This window comes from Spermophilus citellus (assembly GCF_964194105.1).
Source record: "Spermophilus citellus genome assembly, chromosome: 6".
Taxonomy (NCBI): Eukaryota; Metazoa; Chordata; class Mammalia; order Rodentia; family Sciuridae; genus Spermophilus; species Spermophilus citellus.
The window spans coordinates 115358767-115376559 of record NC_138187.1 but is presented as its reverse complement, the minus strand read 5'-3'; the positions used below and the strand labels follow the sequence as shown (position 1 = coordinate 115376559).

Below are 17793 nucleotides of genomic sequence, written 5' to 3'. Positions count from 1 at the left end.
TGCCTGCTGGGCTTGTCTGCCTGCTGGAGTTTTCTCTCTGCATTTCCTACTTCTGCCTCCAGTCCCGGGGCTCTGCCCCAGCATAAGCTCTGCCCCTCACCATGAAGGGACAGGAAAAGACCCTCCCCAAGCATTACATGCTCACCTACTTTTAGGCTCACCTGGGCAATTTTGCAACCCATGGGCTCTGGGATTCTGGGACAGCTCAAGAGTGTCTGAGAATGGACAGAGATGGCCCAGAGCAGCATACAGACAGCTGAGGCAGAATGTGCCCAACCATCAGATCCCCAGCCAAGAGGAGGCCTGCCTCCCGGGAGCAGCCTGGCTGGACAGCTGATCCTTGCTAATCCCCACACTGTAGAGCCAAACTGGTTGATTTTCATCTACCTCTGACTTCTGACTTGCATGTTGTTCTTTACATCGCTGGCTTTATTTTCAAACCTGTCAACAGGACTCTGAAAAGGTTGCACACATGAGCAAAGGCTTGGGCAGCTCTAGGAAGGAGCAGCAGAAAGAAAGGTCTAGAACATCAGCACAGTTATAGAAGGTCCAATACTCAGACTCAGGAAACTGAGTCAGAAAACCACGAGCTTCCCATTTTCTTGATTTTTCTCTTATCAAAGCAAAAATGAGGCACACTTTTTTTTTTTAATCACTGTGACCCTTTAAATCCAAGATGGACCACACTCTTAGTGAACTATATTTATCAAGTTTCTTAATAAAGGAAAAGCTCAGAAGCCTTTGAGAGAAAACTCTTTTATTTTTATTTTGGACAGAGACACAGGCCAGCAACCAACAGTTTACTGTTGTTGTTCAGTTGCCAAGTGGGTGATTCAATTAAAATAGGAACTGCATCAGATCTGTTTATAAAAATCCACAGAGTTGCTATTTGTAAAGGGGCCCTACACCTCTGACCTATGTTGTTGCCAAACTGTTCTTTCCCAAGACTGTGCCAAGGGATCTAAAAGAAGAATCACAGGTGCATCACCAAGGTTAACATTTGCTCAAATGACCTGCTCCTCCCCACCACATCACGCTGTCATGACGGAAGAGGGCTCAGACTCAGCCTGTCTACAAATACGTCTGTTGCGTCAACTATTTTTTTCTGACCTACCCAGTTGATTCAGTTTATCCATTGAATTCAAGACAATGAAGACCAGAATATCAGAGTTAAAGAGACTCTTGGGGGTCACATGGTACAACTGCTTCATTGGAAGTTGAGGAGACCGAGGACCAAAGAATTCATTAGACTAGAACTTGAAGGCAGAGTTATCAGGACTCTTTTCAGTTTATCACATTCCCCAGCAAGCTATCTGGCATCTCAAGATAGAAGCTGGCTCAAGAACTTCATCTCTTACCAGATAGATTTGCAATGTAACATGGGAAAGGAGAGCCCTGGTATCCCAGACGGTAAGAGCTATATTCTGGGTTATCATATATCTACAGGGGTCCTCTCAAAGCTGAGAAGTAGCATCCAGATTTTCTTCCTTCCGTAAATCATGTGGAGAATTCAAAGTCTTGATGGGCCCCACACACACAAAAAAAATTAGGAGATAAAATATCAAGATAGTTCCAGGACTAATGAATAATGCAATAACATGTGAGAAAAGACCCTTTCTGGTAAATTCTAAAGCACTTTTCAAATATTTTAGTGTAATAAGGTATTACTAGGAAGTTTCAGTTATGATATCAAGATGTAATAAATAAAAGATTAAAAAATATCCAAAAAGTCACCCAACAATAATTTTACATTTTTATGATCCTCTCCTTGGAGAAGTATGAATACCACACAACCCCCAAAGAGCATGGGATGGGAGGGGTGCCTGTGTCTCTGCTCAATTGTCTTAAGAGAAGCCCCAAGGGTGGGATATAGAGTTTTTTATATGTACCCTCAAATTAGAGAAATAATGTGGTGCCTTCTTTTTGTCAACCAACCTTAGATTGTAAGGGGTGACCTAGTAAAGGAGAGGTGACAGCATTAGGTAGCTTGTTCTCCTGGAGATATTCATAGTGTTTCCAAGGACCAAATGTGGGCCCTAAGAGGGAGCTGAGGCTTCCAGGCACTAATGAGGGACATGGGACCACTAGAATGGAGAGCATTAGCAGGATCAGAGGAGCCACAAGTTTAATATCACCGGTGAACAGAGAGGCCCTACAAAAAAAAAAAAAAAAAAAAAAAAAAAAAAGGAGAAAGGCTCAGTCTTTGTTTTCTCACAGGCTTGTGGAGCTCGAACTCAGCTGCCTTTAATTAGGCTTCCTGGGAGCAGATTCTGAAACAGGGATTCTTATGAAGTGGTTTACTCAGGGAATGCTCTCAAGGAAAGGAAGGGAAGTTAGACAAGTGGAAAGCAGGATAGGGCAGGCAGTGAGGTCAAACAAGGCTCCGGCCTCTGCTAGAGGCTAGCTTCTAACTGGCCTTCCTGTGAGCTCTGATCTTTCCTGGAAAAGAGGGCACCGGCTTTTAGTTCCCTATCAGTGGGATCACTGGTTGGGGCAGGCAGTGTAGGAGAAAAAAGGGGAGCAGTATAGGAGGGAGGGAGTTGGGAGAGAAACAGGACCATTACCAGGAAAGGTGGATTCCATTTGGCCACAGGCAAATTCTCCTCAAAGAGGAACATCTGTAGCAGCCCATAGAGCACCTGAGGATAGGTGAGGCTCTGGGAGTACTCTACCAGCTTCGTGCCAGTCAACTGAGAGCTTTTTGGCTCTTACATTCCCTATTCACTCTTTCTAACCAAACCCCCAGGGGTGAGGAAGGTAAGTGTCCACCCACTACACACACACACACACACACACATATACACACACACCACTTCTTTCCCAAAGAGCAAAAGACTCACCTGCAATAGGCTTAACTAGAGTGGGAAGAGAAGCTCTAACAGGATTGAAAGCTATATGTAGGACCAAAGATTTTTTAATGTTGCATTGAAAGTTTATGTATGTACATAAAAGAGGAAACTTACTACAGCCCATTAAGTTTACATAGACTGTACCTTTGAAGGAATCCCCAAGATCAAGAGACAAAAAATCCCCAGCAACCCAGAGGCTCCTTCAGACTCCCTCCTAGCTCTACCACAGGGTAACTACTCTAATACAGGTAACAGTAGCATAGACTCGGTCCACCTGTTTTTTTTTTTCTTTACATAAATGGAATCTTATATACACTTCTGTCTGAATTTTCTCTGCATTATGTTAATGACAGTCATCCATGGTTTTGAAGCTTTCTCTGTGTAGGATTTATTTGAATGACTATACCTAAATGTATTTAGCACTCCAGGTTGATAGAAATTTGAATAGTTTGCAATTTGAGATTATTATATACAGTTGCGCTGTAACATTTTAATACATGGCATTTGGTGAATCTATGTACACATTTCCATTACACATTGATGGGGTTGTAGAAAATTGTGTGTGTGTGAGTGTGTGTGTGTGTGTGTGTGTGTGTGTGTATGCGCATGCATACATGTGTGTTAGGCATCTTTTTCACTGCTGTGATTAAAAAACCTTACAAGTATAATTTTAGGGGAGGATAATTTTATCTGGGGACTCATGGTTTCAATCCATGGAAAGCCAGCTCCATTCCTCGGGGTTCAAGGTGAGGTAGGACATCATGGTGGAAGAGAATGGCAGATGGAAGCAGTTCACATGATGATCAGGAAGCAGAGAGAGATCTCTACTTGCCAGAAACAAATATACACCCCAAAGGCATGTCCCCAAGGATCCACCTCCTCCAGCCACACCCTAGCAGCCTTCAGTTACCACTCAGTTCAGTTAATCCCATCAGGGGATTAATTCTCTGATTGGATTAAGGCTCTTATGGCCCAATCATTTCACCTCTGAATGTTCTTGTATTGTCTTTCATATGAGCTTTTGAAAGACACCTTCCATCCAAACCATAACAATTTGTGTGCATTTTAGTAAAGAATGCCTGACAGTTTTATAAAGTGGTGATAATATTTACAATTCCACGAGCAATGACAAGAGTTGGGTTACTCTAGACATTTGCTAACACTTGGTATTGTCTTTCTTCTTTTTATCCAGAATTGGATATTGTTAACTACTGAATTGAGACTGAGTGAGAGTTTTCTAACTGTAAGAGTTATTAGAGCAGTCTGCAAGCCTCTTTGGGATAGTATGTTTCTTTGTTTCTTTTTTTATGGTTTTAAAAAAAAATCCAATGTTTTTGGTTTTTTTATGCACTCTTACAACGGTTGTCTTTTTGCTACTTTTAAAATTTAGTGCATTATAGTTGTGATAATGATGGGATTTGTTGTTACATATTCGTGCATGCACACAATCTAACAATATAATTTGGCCAATATTACTACCCAGCACTTTCTGGGTTTTAATACATGAACAAAGGAAGACCTCCCTATAACCAAGCAAGTTTAAAGGAAGTGGGAGTAACAAAAGTAAAGTTGTTTTTATGATTATGTGTCATGATATATGGTTCCATTCAGTAACTTTGGGACATTACTATCAGTAGCAACATCATTGTTATTATTTATATTATTTTTATTTAACATTATTTATTTTCATCAGTGCATTATAATCATACCATAGATATTATGCCATATTTGTGCATGCACATAACATAATAAATATCATTCTGTACAATTTTATTTTATTTCTACTACTTTTATCAAAGCACACGGATTCCCTATGAAAGATCATAAAATGTTTCCACTCTTTAAGTTTTCTGCCTTGATTAAAAAAAAAAAAACAGGATTTTGACCTATCTGGTGCCTAAATTGATAATGAATTTTGTCACTCTCAAACTAATTTCAAAAATCCTACTTGAATTCCTATTATCACAGGGGTTAAGCAGCATAGTTTTCATAATAAAAATAGGCAAGGTTGTTATTTTCTTCCTTGTGTTGAGGAAAATGAACATAAAAAAAAATCTCACTCCCTAAGCTCCACTCAAGACCCCAGCCCAGAACCAAGGACTTCCATATAGGATTCACCAAATGTCCTGCATTTGTAAGAAGTGGACCATGCCCACCATTGCTAGATGATGTGGGCCTGCAAGATAATTGATCCCTGCAAGGGCCTCTGGAGGGCAAACCAAGACTTTTATTGTTTTTCCCACATTTTTGTCTAACCAGTTTTAAAAAAGAAGAAAAAATTGGCATGTGTGGAGTGTTAGAATGTCAGGTTGCTAAGGAAAGCCTTTGTTTGAGGAATTGTCAGCAAACATGTCATTTTCTAATTGGAGCTATTTGCTGTGGTCCTTCCGCTGGCTGTCTACACTCAGTGAAGGTTGTAATTATAAACTGAGCAGCAGCATTTCCACTGCAGACTCACCATGTGGTTTCCCTGACTCATCCTAATGAAACATAGACCCCTCAAAGGGAAGGATTGAATTTTTTTCCCCCTGAAAAACATGCTGCAGTCGATGACCTTGATTGACATGCCTTAATGATGAAATGCAATTTGTTATTCAATTTTTAAGTGTTATATTAAAAGGCAGAAAAATGAGAAGCCAAATGCTGTTTGCCTGGGTTTGTATACATACCTATTATATTTCATCTGGAATCTTTACTTTCAAAATTGTGCCAATATTAGACAGCCATATGGCCCCCAACAAAATTACCAAAATGTTTTCTTCCAAGGAAACTAATCATCACACAAATATATTAGTGCTAGATAAAGAAAAATGAACAAAATTAGAGTTTAACATGACAATTTTGCTTCTGTGATATGGGAAAGTGGCTGAGTTATTACCTGGGTAAGAAACAAGCTTATCTGGCTCAAGTGAACCCCCAAAGGTTTGCGTTAGCCTTTCTGATTCTCCTTATAGGTGCAACTCCTATTCAGGAGGGCTGATCTACAAATGGATAAGAAACTACCCAAAGGCACTGCTGGCTGCCTTCCATGCACTAAAGATTCCAGTGCACCAAAGAGACACAATTCACACCTTGGGGACATTCTCTGTTCCCACCACACAAGCAGAAGTCAGGCTGGAAGAGGACCTTGAGAAAGATGAACCTAGACATTTTAGAGGGAAAGGAGGTGGCTCTTTGGAGACAGCACCAGGACAACAGGAGTAAACCCAGTTGAGCCAAGCAAATCTCCTGGATCCCCTAAAAATAATCAACACTGGGTCTCAGGCCAGGCCTACCGAAACAGCATCTGCCAGGTCAGGCCAGGACCCTGGGACTCTGAAGTGCACCCATGTTTGGGAATGAAAGAGTCCAGTCAAACTCCTTTGTTTCAGAGCTGAAGAGAGTAAGGTTTGGGAAAGTGAAAGTTCAGGAGAGAGGATGTAGGACAGCATCAGGTGACCAGTGACAAAAGGCCATCTGTGTTCAGCATCCTTCCCATGGAGATCAGACTGTCTTCTGGGCACTTTGCTTGCTTGCATTAGGCCCCTTACCTTCAAAGGTTTGTTAGTTGTGCTGTGTGATGATTTTACCTCTCTCCACATCTGTTCTTCTTATTTTTAAAACAAGGACAATAAGAACTACCCATCAAGGACTTAAAAAATTGTTTTCAAAGGGAAAAGGAAACTTTGAACACTACAAAAAGCAGGGTAACTGCTGGGCACAGAGGTGCACACCTGTAATCCCAGCAACTTGGGAGGCTGAGGCAGGAAGATCTTGAGTTCAAAGCCAGCCTCAGCAAAAGCAAGGCACTAGGCAACTCAGTGAGACCCTGTCTCTAAATAAAATACAAAATAGGGCTGGGGATGTGGTTTAGTGGGCAAGTGCCCCTGAGCTCAATCCTTGTTACAAAAAAAAAAAAAAAAAGGTAAATAGAAGGTGTTGCTCTTATTTATATCGGAATACTGTCTTATTTATACAAATTATACTGGCGACAATTAAAACTAACCTTGGATGGAACTTGGCCTGTGATCAACCAAACTCTTTTAACCATTGATCACTCTCTCTTGCCCTGCCTCAATCTTATTCTCTGACTAGCCACTTTGGTTTTCTGTTATGTAGTTTAATAATTTAATGATAGTTAAAGCTGCTATGATTACCTACCATTCTGAGTCTCCCCCAATTCATGTCAGAAGCCCCCCTTGAAATGAAGAGAGAAAACTACCAGCCCCTAGCACAGCATCCCACAGGAGATGGATGATTCACATCTGGTCACAGAGACATGAGGCTATCTGAAGACTTGGAGATCCATCATTCAACCACTTCACCAGAATTTGTGGAGAGCCCACATGTATCCAGGTTTCTAGGCTCTGGAATTATAGCAGTGAAGAAGAAAAAATAACTACAACATCCTATTGCTCACTTTCCAAAGGGGAACAGAGTAAATCTATAAATAAGTGAACAAACACATAATAAAGCATCAGGTAATGCAAAATGCTATGGGAAAAATTACAGCAGAATCAAGGGCTAGAGTATAGTAGTCGGGTAGGAGTTCAGGGACAACAACATGGTGGAGGGAGGGTAGAAGAGAGATGCCACTGGATGACAAGACAGAGAGATGAGTCAAGTAAGTCCCTGTGTACTATAAGTCCCATTGCCATGACAACTCCTGCCACTGAGGACTTATCACCATGACAACTCCTGCCGCAGGTTCCATATTTAAAATGACCAATGGGGATAAAGTGGGCAGTATTCTAACTGGGTTTTCTAAAGTAACCAATGAGGGAAATGAATGGTATTTTAGTCAGGTATCATAAGGTAACCAATGGGAGCAAATAGGATAAGGTCTTCAATCCAGTTCGTATAGGAAATGCCTCACAGCTCAGCATCTAAGACTCTAATTTCCAGACATCAGGGTTTTGAGCCTTTCTTTCTTTCTTCCTCAGCCCACTCCCGTCTACCTTACAGAATGCTACTCTCACCTCCACTTTCAATAAATCTGTACTTTGGCTGTAACTTGTGTGTGTGTTGCTCAATTCCTTGTTCTAAACACCAAGGACCTGCATACCCAACGATAACACAGTGAGGCATCCTGACTTGGAGAGGATGGTCAGGGTGGTCAGGGATGTGTTCCTGGGGAAAAGGTTATTAGAGTGGGATCTGAATTGTAGGAGGATTAAGTCACATGGAAATTTGGGAGTGGGGTGGCCCAGGTAGAGGGAAAAGAAATGCCATGTCCTAAGACCCAAATGAACTTGGTGTGTTAGGATGACAGCACAGAGGACAGGGTGGAGCTGAGAAATCTGAGGCACACAGGGTGTGATGACCTGGGGTGTCAAAGCTAAGGCGAGGAGCCTAGTTTATTCTAAGGGTGAGGGATGGGGATGCCAACATCAGAGCATGCTGAAGCAGGAGATAGAGCAGGCCACCCGTTATGTGACTACAGTCATACTTTATGACTAGAGTAGTACTGGGTGAGCACGGACTACTCCAACCACACAAGCAGAAAAACACTGTAGCAGAGACAAGTGTGGAAGCAGAAAAATCAGTCCTGAATGCCGCAGTCTTGGCTGGGCACTGAATCATGAGCCACCACACACCTTGTAGATTCAAACAGCAATCTTTATTCCCGAACTCACACCGGCCTCCACACACGTTCTGGGGAAATCCAAGTTCTGCCGCCCAATTCACCTACTCCAGGAGGCTTTTTTCCAATACTTTCTGAATCTCACGAGAACTCAACGGGAACTCAAGCAGCAGGAACGCCCTATTCCCAGCAGCAATAACCTTAAACCTGGAACTTCCCTAAACCCAGATAGTCTTAAACCAGGAACGCCTTAAACTTGTCTTAAACCGGGAACACCCTAAACCCAAGGAGCAGGATACTTCCTAAAACCTGCAGGATACACCCTAAACTTGGATCCACCCTGGTCCTTGAGCAGGGTCACCTTTCTCAAACACACATGCAATGTCACAGAGAATTTCCAAGGCAAGTCCATTTAACATGGGGTACGCTGGCAAGGAAATTTCGATGCGTCATTCCTACTTGGCAATGGCCCTCAGCACCTGAAATTTTTGCAGTGAGAAATGATGGTGATTGGAATGTGGGCACAGATTACAAGGCTCAGATTCGGTCAGGTAGTGGTTGGAAGAGAGAGCTAGGAGGGTTGGCAGAATGTCTCCAAGTGCAGAGATGCTCACTTCAGAAGAGCTTGGGGCTGCAAAGAACATGCAGAAAGGAAGGAAGGAAAAGGTACACACACACACAAACAAATACACACATATGTATATGCACACATACACACACATACATATAAATATATGTGTGTATATATACATATATTACCTTATATATCTTCTCTCTGTACCATAACATCATTTTTAGTAATAAGCATCAATGAAAATAATACTGAAAATGACCTGGAAAGAAACACAGTGGAAATTTGCTTTCACTGAAGTTTATGTATATATGTATGTATGTGTGTGTACACACACACACACACATAATATATGTATATAGTGTGTGTGTGTGTGTATATATATATATACACACATGATTATGTATATAATTGTATTATTAAACTATAAAATAAAATTTAAGTATGGGAGAGAGTATTATAGTGCAAAAATAGAGGAAAAGCACAATTATTTATTCAATAGTTTTATGCTCAACAGTTTTGGAATGTGATTATAATGTAATATAATAATACTTAATTTAAATGGCTCTTCAGTAACTAATAAGTAAATTTTAATAAAACTGAAGTATCTACAGAAAGCACAATTAAGATGACAACTAAATCACTCTGCTGATGTGAGGCTGGTTTTTAATTTGATCTTAAAGCAATCATTTAAAAAGAATAATAAACTAAAATTTTACATATATTCCATTTTGATAAGCTATTTCATGCATGAACTACATTTGAACTGACAGAGATATGTGCACTCATCTACATATGTATACATATATGCAGAATAGACCTTATAGTTTATACCATTTTATTGTTTTCAGTGTTTAAACACAAATTCCAAGTGGACACAAAGCAGAACAATGGAATCATCTCCAATTCTCTTTCTGCTTCTCTTTGCTCCCTGAACAGCCACTGTTTGTTTTAAAACTGCTATCCAAATGCAGGACTATGGACTTCCACAGGGATTGGAGACAGGAACTACACCCAAAAAGTGCTCAAAGGACTCTCTGAACTACACACTCACTCCACAAACAAACACACATCTCCATGTGTGAGGGGTGACTGTCACACTGAGAACTCCTCCAATAAACTTCCACATAAAGTTGCAATGTTTATTAAAGTCTAATTCGTGAGCTAAGTGATTTTTAAGTTTATATATTATGAAGACTGTACAGCTACCACAACAACTGTCTAGAACTTAGACCAACAGAAGACCTTCTTGTGGTATTTTATCATTGACTGGTCAGAAGAAAAAGGCAGACTTGGTTTTATTCATTTTAAATTTTCGACTGTGCATCCCCTTTGAATCTAAGGTAGAAGGTTGCAACGCTCAGGACTTGCTAGATCATTGTTCCAATAAGGTTTCATTTAAGATTCCCTGGGCTTATAAAGTCGGGAAGCCTCCCTCTAGACCAGTTGCTCAATGCACACAAGAAACCTGGCATCGGGGAGAGGGCAAGGCTTCCACTATTCAAATATGCAGCAGTGGAAAGAAATCAGAGCAAAGACCTCCAGGACTCTCTAGGTGCCAGTGAGGTGCAGGATGGCATGGCTTGGAATAGAGCAGGTCCTGCTGATGTAGGTAGGACACCCTCAAAATGCTGCAGTGATGGAAAGAGGGAGGCTGAGAGAAGTGGACAGCTCAGGTCTCATCCAAAGACAGAGGCATGACTGAGCTTCAGTCAAGTTACCATATAGGAACGCAGGCCAGTGGTGCCAAAGTTTCTGCTTTATTCTAGAAAAGCCAGAGGATTTTCCTCTTCTTTGGCATAACATTTTCTAACTTTTTATGTGTTGGCAAATAATTCAAATTACTTAAAGGATCAAAAGAGAGAGAGGGAGAAAACCTCTAAGGCCTGCCATGTCAGCAGGCTGGGTCTGGCCAGCGCTACTGGCTCTCCACCTCTGCACTGATAATTAGCGACTAGACACACATTGGTTTAGTGCCCAGAACCTTCATTAAAAAGGTTCAAGTGTGCCCTTCCTTCAGGGAGGTTCAATTTTTCTTCATTCATATGAACTAAATTTGAATATAAAGAAATAGATATATACACTTACATAAATATGTATATCTGCATCCATAATAAAGTTTATCATTTATACTGTTTTGTTATTTTACATTTATTTTTAAACAAATAAAAATTTCAAGTGGATAGCAGCAGAGAGTTGGAGATTCTACTCCTACACTGCAAGATTTTTATAATTTAAAAAAATTGAATTGACATATAGTAATTGTATGTATTTATGAGTTACAGTGTCATATTTCAGTACATGGACATAGTGGTTGATGATCAGATCAGGGTAATTGACATTTATCATTTCTTTGTGTTGGGAACTCCTCTCTATTAGCTATTTTGAAATATGCAATTAATTGCTGTCAATAAAAGCTATGCTACTGTATTATACAACATTAGAAGTTATTCCTCGTAACAAACTGCACCCCCTGTATCTGTTAGCTATCTTTCCCCTCCTTCTACCCTTACCAGCCTCAACTGATTAAACTTTCTAAATTCTATGACATTTGCATTTATAGCTTCTATATATAAGTAAAAATAATCCACATTTTTCTTTCTGTGCCTGACTTACTTTGCTTGACATTATGTTCTCCCATTCCACCCACATAGCTAGCTACAAATGACATAATTTCATTTTTATCACTGAATAATATTCATACACACGTGTGTGTGTGAGGGGGTGTGTGTGTAATTTTCTTTATCCATTCATCTATCAGTGGACATTTAGGTTAAAAGAATATGAAACACCTCAATTTGCACTGTATCAATTTCATGTTACTATTACAAAATACCTAAGGCAATTAACTTATAAAGAGAAAAGGTTTAATTAGCTCATTGTTCTAGGGATTCCAGTCCAAGACCAGGCAGCTCCATTTCTTCAGACCTCTAGTGGGGATGCCAGATGGCAATGTTGGGGAGTGTATACTGGATCAAACTACTCACATCATAAGCCAGGAAGCAGAGAGAGACTAGGAGACTGGAGTCTCAGAATCCCATTCATAAGGCATGCATCCAATGACCTAAAGATTGCTCACTAGGCCCCACCTCTCAAAGGTTCTACCATTTCTTAATAATACCACCCTAGAGATCAAGCCTTTAATGCATAGGCTTTGGCAGTGACTCTCATCCAAATCATAGCATCATGCTTATGCAAGGACCACTTGCATAATCTTCTGTAGATCATTGCAATTTTATTATGTGTTCTGCCCAAGCAAGTAAGCACTACACTGCAATATTTTGAGTTCATTCAGACCCACAGAGGACCTTCGGCTGAGAGAATGAGACGAATTTCTTCCTGTCCAGGGAAAAACTGGCCCTGAGCCCTCTGCCAATCTCCCCCTCAAAGGACCACCCTCTGGTTCTGTATTTCATTGCTACACTCTCTGCCATCAGCTGCAGACACAGCTAACACTGCAGCATAGCCAGAGAGCTAACAGGCCAAGTTCAAGGGCTACACTGGTCTGCCAAGAGCAATTTCCCCTGTAACCCGTCAGGAACAGACAAGACGGCTTGAAGCTCATGTAACATTTTCACCATATGCTGTTTCGAAATAACCTTGTTCCACAGGGAAAACCTTCAAAAGACTTTTCTTTGAAAACATACCTAATGATAAAGACATGCTACATCCTAGATCCCAGAGGCTGCTGAGAATTTTACATACTACCAATTTCATCTTATCTCCTGGGCACTCTGGGGTGGAACAGAAGCCACAGCTAAGTGTTGAATTTATTAGACATCTGTCAGCATCTGTCCCTCACATACAGGAGGGCTTCCCTGCCAAATGGGCCACTGTCTGGTTTAAAGAAAGAATGAAAATTGTCAGGAATGCTATATGAAGGTATTTAAAGGGACGGGGTTACATGTGTTTTGGTTTTCTCTGCCTTTACCTCTTCAGAAGCAAAGTGTGGACGCCTTTACCTAATCAGAAGCAGAGTGTGGAAGGACAGGCATTGATAATCTGAACTTTGTCCTTTAAAAAATAACTTGCACACATTTGTACATAGAAAAGACCAGACAAACAAAGATCAAAACAACAGTAATCATTTCTTTCAAGCAGTAGAACGAGAGGTGGTGTATAGAGATATATCTCTATTTGCATAACTATTTTCTAACTATTCCATGATGAATATTTATTACTTTGGTCATAAGAAAAATAAAAACAACTGATTAAAAACTACAAGGGACTAAAAAATTAAAAAGGACCAGGCATAATGTGTCAGTTTGCTTGAGCTGCCGTAACAAATGACCCTCATAGAGTGGCTCTAAAAAGCAGCCGTGTATTCCCTCACAGTTCTAGAGGCCACAAGTTTGAGATCAAGGTGAAATCAAGGTTGGTTCCTTCTGGAACCTCTGAGAAAAAAATCTATTCTGGGCTTCCCTCCTAGCTTTGGCAGGCTTTGGTGTTTCTTGGCTTTCGAATGCACCACTCCAATCCCTGCCTCTGGCTTCACTTGGCACTTTCTCTGTGTCTTCACATAGCTTTCTTATAAGGACACCAGTCACTGGATTTAGAGCCCACCTTAATCCAGTATGACCTCAACTTAATTTAACTCCCTCCCATCTGCCCAGATCCTATTTCCAAATAAGCTCATACTCTGAGGTTCTGGGTGGACCTGAATGGCGGGATGGGAACACTATTCAAGTCAGTGCACTTGCAAATGAACTAAAGGAATTAAAGCTTGGTTCCTGAGAAGTGGAGCTTTGGCTGTGGGAACTACATGCATGGCCTTCCTGTCCCTCAGTTACATTTAGGAGTGAGGTCAGAGAAAAAGATGTAGATCAACAAAAAGGAAAATGGGTATGAACCTGGATGGGAGTTACAGGAAGAATTAAAACTCAAAGGTCAAAGGATACAGCCAATGACTTTGGTACTTTTTCAATGACTGTTTAACATAGATTTTGATCAATGCTGATACCCAAAAAACTATATAAGCCCATATACTCTAGCACACCCAAATGGATTTTCCTGCTCTCAGGACCCCTCCCATATTTCAGGAGTTCTATCTCCTCTCTTCTCTTCTCATTTAAATAAATCCTTCTGCCTTTACTCTTCCTTTCTGTTATTGTCCATGAATTTTACTCTTCAAAGACAAGAACCCAGAAAGAAATTGAAGCAGAGAGAATCTAGTTTCATCTAAAAACTCTGGCTTCAATATCTCATAGCTAGGAAATGGCAGAGAGATTTGACTTTCAAGGTAAATATTCTAATACTTCTGCTGCAGGGTGGTGTTGCTGATTAGGAGCTCTGCTGTCTTGTTATTAGTGCTCTCGTTAGCGCTGGAGGAACCAGCAGAGACCTACCTCTGGACCCTGTTGCAGAGGCTCCCCATAGAACATAATTCTTTGAGAGATACTTCAAGAGTGTGGCTCCTGGAAGCCCTTAGTGGCCTTGGTAAATCAATTCCTGCCTGATGTGCAGACACAGTCCCCTACATCTCTCTGTGCTGCCCATGAAGACTGGGTATGACATTCCTTCAGAACAAAGTCAAAGTCACAGGAAAATATTGGCTACCTCAAAAGAACTGTGGTATGTACTCAGAGCCAAAAGGAACGAGGTATTTCTTTGCCTCAATTTTCCTTTTCTGTTCTCACATCTGTCAGCTCCACCATGGTACTATGGATTGATTATCTTAGGATCTGAATTTCTGTGATATAGTCCCCAACCCCTAACCCTGGACTTGGCCTACTTTTCTAATACTGGGGTTGGAAGGGGGAGGTTCTGTCTCAGTTTCTGTTTTCATTTATAATTTACAATTGTTTTGGATACTTTCTCTGAAATCCACCCTTTCTCCAGAATTTGTTATTACATTTTTGCTTTCATTGTTGTTTTCACATTAGTATGGTTCATACCCAGGTCAATTTAACAATGTAAGATTGAAAGGGCTGAGCCACTGTGCTCTGGACTTTCTTCAACTTAAGCGAGACCCCTGAAAAGTTGTTAATGTTCATTTTTGGTCCTTGATTCAATAGGAACACAAATGTCCTAAAACGAAAGGCCAGATAGAGTGGTAGAAGATGATTCTACCGCTGGCCTGAGTCTAGTTCTAGTTCTGCTATAGTATATCGACCATCTTCCATGTGTGTGAAATATTCTCCTTTTATTTGAGTTAATCCTCCAGCTATTTGGGGACCTTTTTCTCAAAGCTCTTCTGGCAAGATCAGAAATATCTGGAATATAGAAGGAAGAAATGGCCTCTGCTCTGCTCCAAGCATGTGACCTTCTGCCTGCGGTCAGAGGGAACAATCAGCCTAACATATGCCACATCCCTAGCCTTCTACCACATGGCCATACACCTCAGACTGGAACACAAAGTCTCTTGTTAGCCTGATTTTCTTTATGTTTCAACACCTCCCCTGGTCAAATTAGCACCACCTGATTATTGAAGGGAGGTCCTCAGAAACCTGTGAGCTGGGCCTAAGGAGAATAATAAGACCCAATAGAACTGGCTGGACAGTTAAGCTTTCCCACTGCAACCATCCACATAAGCACAGTAGTGCCAGGTGGTGCCATTTGGTGGGGAATTGGGAAATAGTCCAGAGTGTCACTCTGCCCAAGATCCATCTAGATCCAAAAGGGTCCTGAACTCAGGACAGCCATCAATGTGAACCCTACTTTCATGAGAAATATTCTAACCATCTGGTGCCTTGCTAAAAAAGGAAATCTGTTCTACAAGGACATACAAGACAGACACAACGCTCCTGGTATTATACATTTACTACTAGAGTCCTAAGGCCTCTGTCAGATTGTACCAGACAATAATCTCTTTCACCAGAGCCACAAGTTTTATACTCAGGGCCTCTGTGATAGGTTAGCCACACCTGCCTATCTGTTAAGGTCCAGTAAGAATTCAGATCCATTTGCCATAGGCTTGGGTCACAGAGGGTCCAGAGCAAGCAGTAGCCTTGATTGACAAGCATGGACACAGCAAGACTATGCAATGAGTCAGTCTGGTTCAAGATACATTGTTCTATAGGACAAGTTCTACTACTGTTTTAGAACACACAATACTTCATTCTTGGTCATAATTTTACTGAAAATGTTAGGAATTTTAATGAAAATATTAGGAATGCAAACATACATCAGGATAGATTTTGCAGAATGTGAAAACAAGGAAATAAAATGAGCTTGGTATCATTTGGTCATCTAACTCAGGGGAAATGAAAATGGCTAAATTTTTTCTTAGAAAATAAATTGGAATTTGGTCTGTGAATTAAAAGAGACACTTATCGTAATTTAACCAATGATTCTAAGCCAGGACTCTGGGAAAGCATGGAATGAAATACCTGTGACATGTGCTTCATTAGGGGGAGGGAAGCCTCATCTTTCATCAGAATGTGGAGAGGGTTTCCCACTGACATAGTGATCAATACCTGCTGCTTATGGATGAAAAGCTGCCACTCAAAAAAGTGAATTAATAATGAGATAGTTGCAGAATTTTAACTAAACTCTGCTCTCTTACCTTCCCGTATAGTCTTTCAATCATTGTTCTGGGCCTCTGTGGAAGGTTAGCCACACCTGCCTATCTGTTAAGATCCAGTAAGAATTCAGATCCATTTGCCATAGGCTTGGGTCACACAGGGTCCAGAGCAAGCAGTAGCCCTGATTGACAAGAATAGGCAGAATCTTGCAACCAAATTAGTCATTATGTAAGCTTCTCAGTCTAATTTCAAAGTCTCTTAACACTTGGGGAATTCTTCAAAGAGGTTGAAAAATTGGCAATGTATTTCTTGTCCTCAAGGCCATTTTTATTAAATTATAAGCAGATGCATATTTCCACATTGAAACCAGCTCAAAGGAAGCTGCTCTGTACTGCTTGGCTCTCTGTGCAAAACTTGCTTTCAATTATCTTGATCCATATTGAATTTTCCCACCTCCCTTCAGCATCAAAGCTTCTAGGAAACACCAGGCACATTTAAGCAGGAGCATTTACTTCATCATCACCAATAACATAAATCAATAGTAATAAATGATCAAATGACCAGGCACGCCTCATATTGTTTATCTTGGCATTGTCTAGACCACATGGAATCAACTTGTTTTTCTTCATTTGTTTTGTAAAATTACTGCATATTAACTCTCTTTGTAATTAAGTCAGAAACTCTGGTCTTCATTCACACCTACTAGCCTGTACCATTCCCAAGTTCTCAGAGTGGTAGGGCCTTCCTAGACACTCATTCCAACTCTCAATGCTCTTCTCCCAGCCCACTAACCTCGGAAATATTATTTGCTCTTAACATGTGTAGATCACTACATCAGACTTTTAAAACTCCACAATAATAATTGTAATGAGAACTACAAACATTCAGTAGCTATGATATCAAGAGCTACTGTGCTCTACATCAAGAAATACTCTGAACAGCTTTATAAAAATCTGCTAGTCCAAATGGTTTGCCCAGCACAGTGGTATACACCTGTTATCCCAGTAATTTGGGAGGCCAACGCAGGAGGATCACAAGTTCCAGGCCATCCTTGGAAAGTCCGAAGATGTGGCCATAATACCAGAATTGCCTTAAGGTAGTATTATGGGTTAGATGTGGTGTCCCCAAAAAGCTCAGGTGTGAGACAATGCAAGGAGGTTTGGAGGAAAAATGATTGGGTTACAGCCTTAAACTAATTAGTGAATTAATTTCCTAATTGGGATTAACTGAGTGGTAACTGAAGTGATAGGGTGTGGCTGGAGGAGGTGGGAATTGGGATGTGGTTTGGGAGTATATATTTGTATCTGGAGAGTGGAGTCTCTCTCTGCTTCTTGATCATCATGTGAG

General features: G+C 40.8%; 2 long non-coding RNA genes across 2 annotated transcripts in view; both read right to left on the bottom strand.

Moving 5' to 3' along the window:
* Positions 1 to 230, bottom strand: part of LOC308652048 — a 278634-nt gene extending 278404 nt beyond the window's left edge. The window contains exon 1 of the long non-coding RNA XR_014022721.1: positions 162 to 230. This is a non-coding gene — a long non-coding RNA (uncharacterized lncRNA). The remainder of the gene's footprint in view (positions 1 to 161) is intronic.
* Positions 231 to 7102: 6872 nt separating this feature from the next.
* LOC308652049 lies at positions 7103 to 17512 on the bottom strand. Its single transcript, XR_014022722.1, has 3 exons — positions 17440 to 17512; positions 9172 to 9245; positions 7103 to 7195 (listed from the first exon to the last, which is right to left on the bottom strand). It is a non-coding gene; the product is annotated as an uncharacterized lncRNA (long non-coding RNA).
* Positions 17513 to 17793: the final 281 nt, after the last annotated feature.